At 42.0% G+C, this 11,332-nt stretch overlaps 1 protein-coding gene across 1 annotated transcript in view; it reads right to left on the bottom strand.

The window, feature by feature from the left end:
• SOCS2 (suppressor of cytokine signaling 2) overlaps window positions 1-997 on the bottom strand; it is a 6,692-nt gene extending 5,695 nt beyond the window's left edge. Inside the window, exon 1 of the mRNA XM_008574765.1 lies at window positions 622-997. The gene's annotated coding sequence lies outside the window, so the exon portion shown is untranslated. The remainder of the gene's footprint in view (window positions 1-621) is intronic.
• Window positions 998-11,332: the final 10,335 nt, after the last annotated feature.

Here is an 11,332-nt window from a genome sequence, read left to right as displayed (position 1 = left end):
AGGGGTATGGGCCAGGGCGGTGCGGACGCTTGGGGCTCCACCCTCCTCTGACCCCCAGAACCTCGGTGTGCGCGGGGGCCAGCGGGAGAAGTCCCCGGCCACCGCCAGCCCTGTTTCGGCGGCCAGCGCCTACCTCCCGCGCGTGCCAACTGTTCACCCGGCTCGAGCGAATAACAGCCATCCTCGCCCCTCGGCCCTCCGCGGGCGGCGGGTTCCTCCTTTCCCTCCCCGCCGCGCCGCCTCGACGCGACCCTCCAGGCCGCACATTTTGTGAGGGGGAGTAGGATAGGCCGGAGGTCCCCGGAAACCGGCCCCTCCGGCTCTAGGACGCATTGATGGGGTGGGATCAGGCCCCTGCTCAGCACCGGGGGTCGGAGGGAGCGGGTCGGAGGCGGTCCCCGCGGCCCGGGCTCTAGAAGGCAGCAAGCGGGCGGAGAGCAGCGCCTCCTTAACCGGCGCCGGCCGCTCTCAGTCCCCTCCCCCTGGCGCTCCGGCTGGCTGGCGCCCGCAGCCGCCCTACCCGGCCTCGCCTTCTTCTCTTGCTCTGCTTCCCCGTCTCCTTTCCGAGGCCCAGCGGCCCGCCTGGCTCACCTGAGCCGGCTACTGATGGGGTGCCCTTACCTGCGCGCCTGGGAGGTGCCGGGTGGCGGGCCTCGGCGCCCGCAGTCTGCAGAGCGCTCGTCTCTGCGACTCCCTACAGAGTTGGCACTTGGGGCCCGGAATTCGGAACTCCCGGTACCTTCTTCCTTACCCGGGACCCTCACCTCCCACCCCGTTGGAAGCTACCTGGCCTTAGTGGAAACTCATCTCCAGCCTACACGCCCGCCCACGAAATGTGGCCTACTTTAAATGTGACCTACTTTTTAAAAACCATTAACACTCACGGGAAAACCGGATCCACAATTTCGATAACCAATTTTCTTTGAAATACTACTCTATTGCATCACTGCTCAAAAGCTTGAAAGGTCAATGGCCACTTTTAGTTGAAGCAGTGGCTATGGGGAAGTTGGGCGAGGAAGGGGGAGGGGTGGGTGGGAGGCGCGGCTTACAAACTTTGCTCGGTGCCCCCCCTGCCGGTTCTGAGAGGAAGCGTCAACCTGCTCCCAGCCTTGGTGCTGGAGTTTGGAATGAATGGTTTTCTCAATTTTCCTGCTTTTGAGTAAGTAACTCTACGCAAGTGATAGGTGAGTCGGGAAGGGGTGCATTTCCCAGCTAGCAAAAGGTTTTGTCAACGCAGTCATGTTTAGTTTTTTCGAGAGTCTTTGATAGGGAGGGTGGAGCTAATTGAACTCTAGTTAAAACCTTCTACAAAGTAGTTGAATAACTTTGCCAGGCCATTTACCTTCTTTGGACCTCTGGCCTTTTGCGTAAAATCAAGAGCTAGACTGGAGTTCTGTGTGAGGGACTGTGATGAATGAACATATCAGATTCCATGTGGAGTCTGTGTGTAGTCTGAGGCCCAAAACCTTTAAGAACCACTAGGTAGGTCTACTAGGTTTGCTACACCCTAAATTATTCTGTATGGCTTCCCTTCCTTGGTAAAGAATCCCAGAGGAATGCTGTACCCACTTTTCTGTAGTTTACATTAAAAGGTGTTACTAAAGTTTCTACAAATAAAATTTTATTTAATTGTTAGTTGAAATGAATCTTCCAGCGACCCTTCTTTTTGTGCTTTCCTCTTGCCTCTCAGGGCCTTTGAACATGCTGTGTCCTCTTTCTAGAAGACCCCTCCCCAGACCCAGTGTAGGGCCTACATTCGTCATTCAGGTTCTAGCTCAAAGTCACCTCCACAGAGAAGCATTGTCCATGAAAATTACAGTAAGCACAATGCCAGCTATAGGACACCAAGCTTTATACCAAAGTAGGATTTTCAGTTTTTGTTTTTAGAATGTTGCTCAGCAATGCCTAGAATTTTGTTGGCCTTTTCCATCCTCAAGAAACACATATGGGAGCCACTTAGGAATTATAGAATCATGGCAAGTGAAAAAAAGTAGAATATGAAATCGCATCTATGCTATGATTACATTATAAAATTATTTATGCATGTGGTTAAAAACAGAAGGGAATATGGAGAAATAAAAGCAGCTGTTTTTAGGGTGGCAGGATATGGGTAAACTTTTTCATTTGACTTTTCTTAATACTGTTGCTGTATTTTTGATAGTCATCATTTTTCCAAAATTGCATACGGGCCAATGTCTTCATTTACTCTAAGAGAGTAGAGTATAGTTTTCAGAGCTTATAAAAACTAAAAAACTGACCTGCTGCTCAGCATCGCCTTTTAGATGTCTAGTAGGCATTTCCAACTTAATATGTCCAATCTGAGACCTGATAAACCCTCCCCACTTAAAACCAAAAAAGCCATTCCTCCTGCACTCTTCCCCATCTCTGAAAATTTCAGTTCCAATCTTCAGTTGCGTAGGCCAAAAGCCTTAGAGTCATTGTGAGTTCTTTCTTTTTCACACACCCCATAGCCCACCTGCCAGCCAATCCTTTGACTCTGATTTTGCAATAAACCCAGAATTGAAGCTATTGTCACATGTCCCTTGCACACCAGTCCAAGCCACCCTAATCTTTGCCTGGGTTGCTGCAGCAGCTCTTGAATGGCCTCCTTCCCTCTCCAACAGAGTATGGGGAGTGATTCTGCTTAAACTAGGTCATTTCATGTTTCTCCTACTCCAATTCAGGAGGCCGAACACACCTGAGTGAAAGACAAAACTCTAATAGCCACTCAAAAGGTCCTATAAGATCTGTTCCTGTTCACCTCTCTGATCTCATTTGTTCCTGCTCTGTTCCTTAATCGCTGCACAAGTCACACTGGACTCCTTGCCATTTCTAGAACGTGCTACCCTTGCTCCTTCCTCAGGCCTTTGTATCTACTGTCCCCTGTACGTGTCCTGCTCTTCTTTCAGATATCTGCACGGTTTCCTCCCTCACAGCCTCAGATCTTTATTGAGTGCCACCTTCTTAGTGACACCTTGTCTAATCACCTCTTTCAGAATTCACACACACACACACACACACACACACACACACACACACACACACACACACACTTCTCTTCCCTGCTGTAATTTTTTTTTTTTTTTTTTTTTGGTAGCTGGCCAGTATGGGGACCTAGGTTTTTTCATAACTCTGACAACTATCTGACCTAGTTTATGTTTTATTTATTTGTCCAACTCACTGTCTTTCTCCCCCACTAGGATGTAATCATCATGTTTTGTACTTGCATTGTTCACAGCTGTATTTTAGCACCTTGACTAGTTCCCAGCATGTAATAGGCATTCAACATAATCATTGAATGAATGAATGAATTAGCAGCATGGCTTTAAACTATCCAGGTATGAATTGTCACTCTGACACTGCTTGCTACATATGCTTGATCTTTGGCAAATTCTTTAGCCCCTTATTATGAAGACAATAATGGCACCTCCCTTACAGTGCTGTGTGAGAACTACATGAGATATTCTATGAAAAGTGCTTTGGCACATAGCAAATACCTACTGAAGATTAACTGTTATTTCAACTATCATCCTTTTGTTCTCAGTGAATTTGGTTTTTTTTTGTTTGTTTGTTTGTTTGTTTTTTTAAAGATGACCGGTAAGGGGATCTTAACCCTTGACTTGGTGTTGTCAGCACCACGCTCAACCAGTGAGTGAACCGGCCATCCCTATATGGGATCCGAACCCGGGGCCTTGGTGTTATCAGCACCGCACTCTCCCAAGTGAGCCACGGGCCGCCCCGATTCTCAGTGAATTTGGATTTTTCTCCCTATGCTTAAGATTTCTTACATTTGCCAAATAAAAGTCAATGGTCACCCCAACCTTACCACACTCCCTTCCTGTGGCTGCCTGAGAACTTCATGTTGATTTTCTGAAGCTTTTCTTCACCTTTAACTTATGAGGTATCAAAAGTGATTTCATCTCTTCCTCAATTTTCAGAACATATCTGTTCTGTTCAGTGGGGCAGGTTCGTGGCTGCAGTGATAAGCAGTCATTCTGTATGAGGAGGGAAGAGAGGGTGATTTTCACAAAGCTGGGGAATTTCTTCCATTGCCTGCACTGAGAAATTGCCAGGGCTTGAAAATCCCCTTTATGTGCCAAACCAGAACTGGACGTTTTTGATTTCGCAATGCAGATGTTCTAATACTGGAATTGACAAGTGCTCCACGCTGAGTTTCTGCTGAGTTGCTGAGAGGGTTTTTCAGTTTTGTTGGGGGTATGGGGAAGCCATAGCATGATCTCTGGCGATTGTGTCTGACACACATGCAGGCAGAAGGTACACTTTTAAGTGTCCACCATCCCTTCCTTTCTTTTAGAATTTGCCATCTCCCTAGCACCACCACACACGACTCCCTGTGACTCTGGTACCCACTCTTCTGGAGAGCACGTGGCCCAGGCTAGCCAACAGGAGTGCCTCATACCCTTGGACACAGGGGTTCATCCACTATCTCAACCCCAGCAGGGCCCACCAGATTATTTTTTTCAGGCTTTGATGTAAATGTGGCAGGAAAAGGAGTCTCTTCCCTTCTGAGATGAGCAGTAATGATCATGGAAGTCAACTTTTCCACCACTTGGAGGGGGCCTGTCAAAGTACAAAGTCAACAGGGAAGAAAGCAGAGCTGAGGTTTGAATGAGCAGGAGAGATTCCTGAGCACCTGAATCCAATGTGCCTGAAGCTGCACTACCCTTGGGCTTCTCAATACAAGAGCCAACGAGTTTATTTTCTCCTGACCTGGTTTGATTTGGGATCTTGCAACTTGTAATCACAGGGACTTTTGTGGGGTGTAGTGGGTTGGGTGTGGAGGCATTTAGAGAGGGGGTGGAATGGAGAATGGAGAAGAGGAAGAAGAGGGATACCTTCTACTTTAATGAGTATCTCCTACTTTACATCTGGTGCTTTTCAGTACTAATTCCCTTTAACAGTGTCCTACCTACTTCATCACCACAATCGAGGTCACTCACTGGTAGACAAAGAGGGAGAGGAGCAGATGCCACTGGCTTTGGTGCTCTGGGTCAGGGACAGGGACAGGGAGAAGTGAGGCAGATGGCTTGCCCCTAGACTTCTGGGATCCAGGAACAGGGTAAACAGCCACGCCCTCCTTCTTTCCGCCCACAGAAGGGGAGGAGGAGGTTATGCTCTAGGACAGTGGTTGTCAACACTATTTAAGTTACAGATCTCTCAAAGTTCTGGTGAAATATAGAGAGCAGAGGTCACAAGCCACTTGCCTAGGAGGGCCATATTTGACTCCCTCAGAGTGTTTTGGGTGGTGTGCCAGGATTCTAGAAAAATGAACCAAATTTAAAAATCTGGAGATTTCACCTCCACAGCAATCCAGATTTCCACTTTCTCTTAATCAGCCATAAGATCTGTCAACACAGGGTCCCAGTCCCTGAAGGCAGTGATCAACTGAGATGGAGCAGTGGCTGCCACTTCAGAAGGCACATGACCTACCACTCGCCACAGTCCTCCCTTCCATGGGTCCCCAGCATTGAGCATTACTTGCTGTTTGTCACCACCCTTCCCTTGTTTTTCTTACACTGGAGAAATATTTCTGTGGACACAAGTCTCTATCAGAAGTGGTGAAATAAAAGACCCAAAGGATTGAATATGTCAAGACAAATGGGAGCATATTCTTCTGTGTTTAAAAGGCAGGGTTCTCACACCTGATTTCATTCTTCGATATTTCTACCTGGCCCTGCAGGCATTTATGTGCCTGCTACATCTGAGATGTTTTCTGCAGAAAAATGTTCTGGAGCCACAGATTTTGGGGGTTAATTGACAACCCAGAGGCTGACAGTGAATTCCTGGGAGCCTGTTGATCTCAGGAGAGAACCCTTGTTCTAAGGGAGTAGATGGTCTCCATTAAGGGACTCCTGAGTGATAAAATTCTGCCTTCAGCGTTGTATGGGAGTCTCTTTATTGGAATTGGTCTGTATGGTCAGAGGATCATCAATCATAAGATTTGGTGTGGGAAAGGACTATGTCACTAGTGCAGAATCATTTTCTGTATCTACTTTCTCCTCCCCCATGGTGCTCAAACCCTCTGGTCTTCTCGTTTCTCGAATACAACAAGCCTGCCTCAGGGCCTTTATACTGTTCTCCCTGAAATGCTCTTTCTCTGATATTCTGAGAATTGCTCGCTGACTTCATTCATGTCTTTGCTCAGAGAGGCTTTCCCTACCGCATTATGTAAAATAGCAGCCCCTATCAGTGACTCTTTCTTTCCCCCACTTTGTTTTTCATCCTAACACTTACCACTCACTGACGTTATAATGATTATTCATTTATTTGTTTATTGTTTTTCTCCCACTGGAATATAGGCAGAGACTTTGTTATCTTCACTACTGTATCCCCAATGCCTAAAACATCTCCTAGCCCACAGTAAGCACCCAATATAAAGTTATTGAATGAATGAATCTAATGCATCTAAAATGAGCAATCTGAAACACTTTACCACCTTCCTTCTGGCCTGGATCATTTAACTTTGTCATCTGCCCCTGCTTAGATGTGCTTCTCAGCTCACTCTTTGACTTACCCTTCAGACTGTGGTCTACTACCAGGAGGAACTTGGCTTTCTTGGAGTTTGTCCTTAATCTCTATGAGCCTGACCCCACAATAATACTACCTAGTAAAAAGCATGTAAGAGATTCACCCAGTCAACAAACACTCATGAGTACTTACAATGGTCCAGGCCTTCTGGACAAATACAACTTAGCCCTCCACTTAAGGAGGTCTCAGTCTAGGGAGAGAGACATCATCAACAGATAATTCTAACAAAGGATGAACAGTCCTGGGGGGAATGCACAGAGTGGTTTTGCAAACAGCTGGGAAACACAACTACAACCACCTTGGGAAGTCCAGAAATGCTTCACAGAAGAGGGGACCTTGATCAACCCCTTAAGTCCTGTGGATTTTTGTTTTCTCATCGGTGTCATGAAGAATATGGGCTGGATAAGCTATTAAGTTTCCTGCTCATTTGAATCACCTCCAAGCTCTGTTCCACGACCTCCCAAAGAGTAGTTGATAGTGTTATTAGACCTAAACCTGGGCATGGGGCCGGCCCGTGGCTCACTTGGGAGAGTGAGGTGCTGATAATACCAAGGCCACGGGTTCGGATCCTATATAGGGATGGCCGGTTTGCTCACTGGCTGAGCGTGGTGCTGACAACACTAAGTCGAGGGTTGAGATCCCCTTACTGGTCATCTTTCTAAAAAAAAATAAAATAAAATAAAAATAAATAAATAAACCTGCGCAGCTTCTAGGTATGTTTGACTTTCCAGAGAAGTTCACAAAGGTCAAGGCCTGGTGTGATGATGTGGTAAGCAGAGCAGGCAGAAGAAATACCTATTAGTAAACAACAAACAGCACTCCTGGCTTAGTCATGGAATTCTGAGAAGCCACAGCACCCAGTGACCCAACCTGTAGATTGGCAAGCATGGATGAGACTAACTTTAACCAAAGGCATGTGGCGTAGCCACAAAAGGCAGGCTGTCCAAACAGTTGCTCCCTCCTCAAGCCACAGGACAAACTCCATATACATTCCATGTGGAAAGGATAGCTTCTCACACATGCAGGCTGTTTCTGCTATCCTTTAGCACATTAAAATTATGACCATAATGATAATCTTCCACCATAAAGGTAAGCTATCCAATAACATCAGTTTGCCTTTCTATGATGGTTTTAATCTCTCTTCAACAATATATTATAGCATATACCTGATTTTATTCTTGTAACAACCCTTTACGATGGTAGAAAAAAATACCTCTTTTACATGTAAGTAAATTAAACCAAAGTACATTAAGTAGGTTATTCTGTACTTGTAAACAACTTGTCCTTAGAAAAACAGTATAGAGTTTAGTATGCACAAAGGTAAAATTTTAAGTGGAAAAGTAGCTTGGAGGATAAGTTGCTTTTAAAACAGGTTATTCAAATCACCAAGAGCGCTATTCCACTTTTGTGACTGTAATATTCTCAAAGGTTATTTACAATATTTAAACATCAATTAGGGATAAATAATTGAGGAGGAAAGTTGGGTTCTGTCTCTTTTGTTTTAAAACACTCACAATCAAGAAATTTTTACATTTCAATATGTGCCAACAATTCTCAAATAAACACTTGTTTCTTATATTAAAAAAATGCTATTAAGAAATATGTTAAGTCCTGACATTTTCCCTTTGGCGTTTCCAATGCCTGCTGGAAAGGAGATTTTTTTATTGCAAGTTTTCCTGAGCCAGTTACTCTGTTTTTTCCCCCATTTAAAAAAAAACCCATGCCAATTAAAAGAGACAAATTTGTCTGACAAAGCCATCATGCAAATCCTTGCCTTTCTTTTTTTTCTTTTGATGGTGGGGTGGAGGGGGCAGTAGGCTGGCCTATATGGTGATCCAAACCCTTGACCTTGGTGTTATAACACTGCATTCTAACCAGCTGAGCTAACTGGCCAGACCTAGTCTTTCTTAATATAATATTTTTTAGCCTAGAGTCTGCAATGCCTTCTACTCTGCCACAACCACCAAATTTCTTCCTGCCACATGTTCACTGTGAACCAGATTAATTGTATTGTGATCTGTTGATTCCAGCCACTGAATGGATAAAAACAACAATGGTATAAGATGATATGAATAAATAAATAGCTGATCACTGTAGCAACTGGGAAATCAGAAGATAGATATATGCCAGCATCTCACACAAAGACCACCACAAAATAATAAAACACAAACTACCAAAGCTCACTCAAGAAGAAATGGATAACCTGTATAGCCCTATTTCTGTTAAAGAAATAAACTCTAGGTACAGAAGCCTTTATTGGCACATTCTTCCAAACACTTAATGAAGAAATAATACCCACCCTACATAAACTTTTCAAAAAAAAAAAAAAAAAGTAGAAACATTTAACAACTCACATTAGAAAGCCAGCATTATTTAGATACCAAAGACAGACAATTAGAAAACTACAGATCAATATCTCTCACGAACATAGTCACAAAATATTCGCAATTTGAATCCAGAAATATATAATAAGGATAATATATCATGACTCACTTGGGTGTATTCCAGGAAGGCAAAGTTGGGTCAGTACTCAAAATCAATCAGTAAAATTCACACTTTCAACAGACTAAAATAGTAAAATCATATAAGCATCTCAATACAGGCAAAACAGAATTTATAAGATTTAACATTCATCCATCCTAATAAGTTTCAGCTTACTAGGAATAGAAGGAAGCTTCCTTAATCTGATAAATCTTATCTATAAAAAACCTACAGCTAGCATCATTCTTTTTTCTTTTTTTCAAAGTCTCCTTCAGTGAATTAATAAATTACCAAATTGCTGTGTTTGGGTTTTTTTTGTTTGTTCGTTTTGGCAGTTGGCAGTACTGGGGTCCAAACCCCTGACCTTAGTGTTATCAACACCACTCTCTCCCACGTGAGCCCAACAGCCATCCCCAGCACTGTTCATAATGCAAAAAGATTGAATACTTTTCCCCTAAAGATTAGGAACAAAGCAAGAATGTCCACTTTTGCCACTTCTTTCACCATTGTATTGGAGGCCCTAGTCAGTGCAATAAAACAAGAAAAAATATTTTTTCAGTATATAGATTGTAAAGGAAGAAGTAAAACTGTCTTTAATTGCAGACAGCATAATCATTTGCATAGAAAATTCTAAGGAATCAAAAATATAAATAGCTACTAGAACAAATACGCAAGTTTAGCTAGGTTTCAAAATATAAGGTCAATACAAAAATTAATTGTTTTTCTATTTACCAGCAACAAATAATTGGAAATTGAAAATGTTAAAAATACCACTTACGGGCCAAACCCGTGGCTCACTCAGGAGAGTGCGGTGCTGGGAGCACCGAGGCCGCAGGTTTGGATCCTATATAGGGATGGCCAGTGCGCTCACTGGCTGAGCGCAGTGCAGGTGACACCAAGCCAAGGGTTCTGATCCCCTTACGGTCACAAAAAAAAAAAAAAATACCACTTACAATAGATTTAAAATCATGAAATACTTAGATAAATTTAATCAAATATATGTAAAACATGTACATTAAAATTTTTTTTGAATACCAAGCAAAATTAAGAAAGAACTGAACAAATAAAGAGACAGATCATGAAGAGTCAGTATTGTTAATGTCAGTTCTGCCCAAATTGATCTATAGATTTAACATTATTTATTTGTTTGTTTGTTTTGTTTATTTATTTATTTATTTATTTTGGTGGCTGGCTGGTACAAGGATTGAATGCTAGACCTTGGTATTGGTTCAACATAACTTAAAACAAAACAGCCTGGGTTTTTTGATTTTTTTTTTTTTTTTTTGGTAGAAACTGATAAACTGATTCTAAAATTTATATAAAAATCCAAAGACCCTAGAAATAATTTTGAAAAGAACAACAAAGTTGGAGAATTCACAATGTTAAGATTAATTCTGGTAAAATCTGATTTCAAGATTTATTCTAAAGGTACAATAATCAAGACAATGCAACACTGAGGTAAGGATAGACATATTGATAAAAGGAACAAATGTAAGAGCCCAGAAATAGACCCACCAATATAGAGTCAACTGATTTTCAACAAAAGTGCCAAGGTAACTCAATGGAGAAAGGATAGCCTTTCAACAGATGGTGCTGTAACAATTGGACATCCATACACCAAAAAAAATGAAACTTGAATCTTAACTTCATATCTGATACAAATACTAACTTGAAATGAATCATAGAGGTAAATGTAAGAGATAAAACCATAAAACTTCTGAGAAAACATAGGAGAAAAATCTTGTTACCTGGAGTTAGGCAAAGCTTTCTTAGAACAAAACATCACAAACCATAAAAGAAAAAATTGATTCATTGGACTTCATCGAAATTAAAATATTTTGCTCTTCAAAATATAATGTTATTATGAATACATCTCAATTAATCTGTTGTAAAAAATAATGTTAAAAAAAATTTGAAGCCACAGAGTTGGAAAATTCTATATCTGATAAAGAACTTGTACTTACATCCAGAATATATAAAGAATGTCCACAGCTCAATAATAAGAATAAAAAAAAAAAAACTAAGAAATGGTCAAAATATTTGAATGGACACTTTCACAAAAGAATATGTATCAATGGCAAATTAGTTCATTAAAAGATGCTAGTTTGAATTTAGAGAAACATAAATTAAAACATGATAAGATACCATTGCACACCCATTAGAATGTCTAAAATTGGAACACTAGTGAACATATGGAGAAACTAAAACTCTTACATTGTTGGTGAATGGAAAATGATAAAACCACTTGAAAACAATTTGGCAGTTTCTTATAAAGATAAACATACACTTGTCATATGATCCA

The sequence above is a fragment of the Galeopterus variegatus genome, unplaced genomic scaffold, assembly GCF_000696425.1.
Source record: "Galeopterus variegatus unplaced genomic scaffold, G_variegatus-3.0.2 Scaffold1098, whole genome shotgun sequence".
Lineage (NCBI taxonomy): Eukaryota > Metazoa > Chordata > Mammalia > Dermoptera > Cynocephalidae > Galeopterus > Galeopterus variegatus.
Note: the sequence above shows the minus strand (reverse complement) of the source record. Positions and strands in the feature narration are given on the sequence as shown.